Raw genomic sequence first — 2,500 nt, 5'->3', positions numbered from 1 at the left:
GCCTCAGAACGTTGTACATGCACTCAGGCCTTGTCTCAGCGCGTTGGGTTATGCTTCTAGTTAAGCATCTGTCTTGCAGCTGTACTGTATACAGCGTATGTGGATTTGTCCGAACGCAGTGAAGCCTCCTTGAGAAACTGAAACTGAAGCATTTAATGCCAGTCGCAACAGCGTTTTACTGTCGTCGTCATCACCAGCACGTAATCCAAAAATTAGTTATCGTGACAGTTGCATTAAATATGATGACACTCAACAGAGAACGCTCACTAATCAGTGGTATTTCCTGTGGAATACACGGCAGACAAATGACGAATGATTTGGAATCAATGACGATTATGAAAAAATAAATAAATAAAAATGAAAAAAAAATAAAAAAATAAAAAATAACCCATTACCATAATGTCAAATTGTCCAGGACATTTCCAGTGCTTCAATGTAGGTATGTATGTGTATGGTGTATATGTTGAGATTTGCGTCTTTTTCATATTATTATTATTATTATTATTATTATTATTATTGCTCTTCTTGTTCTTCTTCTTCTTGTTCTTGTCATCATGATTAATTTCACAGCGGTTTTTTTATGTGTTGTTTTCGTCCGCAGTGCATTTGTGGAGAGGGACCTCGATACGTGTGATACTGTGTGTGTGTGTGTGTGTGTGTGTGTGTGTGTGTGTGTGTGTGTGTGTATGTGTGTGTATGTGTGTGTGTGTGTGTGTGTGTGTGTGTGTGTGTGTGTATGTGTGTGTGTGTGTGTGTGTGTGTGTTCTCCGTGTTTCTTTTTTCTATGTATTTTATTAACGCCATGCATGTGCCTGTGTGTGTGTGTGTGTGTGTGTGTGTGTGTGTGTGTGTGTGTGTGTGTGTGTGCTCTGTTTGTGCGCGCGCTCTTGCATGTTTGTGTGAGTGAACGGGTGCGAAAGTTTGGTTCACAAGACCCATTGTAATATAATTCGATTCTGTCCCCCCCCACCCACCCCCACCCCCTTTTTTTCCCTTTTTTTCTTCTTCTTTTTTTTTTAATCTTGTTTCCGAAATCTCATTTCATTCCATTATTTTGTTTTTATTTCTCCCTTTTTTTTTCTTTCTTTTTTTTTCTTTTTTTTGATAAAATGAAGAAAGTTTTCTGTTCATTCCTGCAATGTTTGGTTGGGTTCTTCAACTTATGTTTCAATTGTTTACTTATAATTTCACTCCAGAAGCATTTGATTGCTCCCTCAAGGATTGGCTGGCAGACGTGAACCAAATTTTCTCTTAACATTATTCTGCATGTTTGTTTTCAATCCATTCTGCAAGTTGTTGGGGTTTTTTGTTTGTTTTGGGGTGTTTTTTTCTTGTCTTTTTTTTCATTTTTCATAATTAATGTATACAGCTTTCTTTGTTTCAGTTCCTAAGAGTCAACAAAGAACAACAGCGATGAGAATATCCGCGGTGAATGACGATAGTTGAACAACCATGTTATACATTGTTCATGTTTTTTGTTTCTTTGTTTGTTTCATAATGCCCTCGTTGATCTTGTTCTTGCTGGTTTTCTTATTGCTGTTGTAATTGTTGTTGTTGTTGTTGTTGTTGTTATTGATGTTGTTGTTTTTCTGGGTGTTTGAGAATTGTCTGTCTGTCTGTCTGTGTCTGTGCCTGTGTGTGTAAGTATTTTCAGCTGTGTTTGTGTTATGTATTTATATATTTATCCACTTATTTGGTTGTTTGTTGTTGTTGTTTTTGTTTGTTTGTTTTGTTGTTGTTGTTTTTTCTTTTAAATTTATCTAACTTTTCTTTTCTAAGGTAAATCAAACGTCTTAGAGTTCGGATTCGGTGCTTGTTAAAAAATGTTATGAGAGTTTTGCATGTATTATTCTTATTATTTATTTGTTTATTTATTTATCTATTATTATTATTATTATTATCATCATCATCATCATCATCATCATCATCATCATCATCACAGCCATCACTATTATTATGTTATTTTGCATTTTATTATTATTATTATTATTATTATTATTATTATCATTATTATTATGAATGATTAAATTTTCATTATCTTATCAATTGGTTACCTATCTATTGACTCGTTTTTGTTTACAAATGATCATTTCAATGTCTGCACGCTCCTTCCCCCAAAACTCCTAGTGAGCTCGTTGTCTTTGTTTTCGGGTTTCTTCTCTCTTTGTTTGGGCGCGCTGTGGCCTAGTGGGCAAGGCGTTGGACGTCTGATCCAGCGTTCACCAGTGTTCACGGTGTTCGAATCTCCGCTTTGGTCTGATGGTGCTGTGTGTGCTGTGGGGAAAAGCACTTCATTCTGACTTCTCTCACTCCGTCCAGATGTTGATGGTTACCAGACTTCGGTTTTGAGGGAAGGAAGTCTCAATCAAGTCTCAGTCAAAATGACCAGGTTTTCCCCTCAAATCGCACTATTTCAAGCAATTAAAAAAAAAATCACAAAAAATCAACCACTCACCCTACAAACATGAAATATATACCAATCGACAGATATAACAATGAA

This window comes from Babylonia areolata, chromosome 16, assembly GCF_041734735.1.
Source record: "Babylonia areolata isolate BAREFJ2019XMU chromosome 16, ASM4173473v1, whole genome shotgun sequence".
Taxonomy (NCBI): Eukaryota; Metazoa; Mollusca; class Gastropoda; order Neogastropoda; family Buccinidae; genus Babylonia; species Babylonia areolata.
This window is presented reverse-complemented; position numbering follows the sequence as displayed.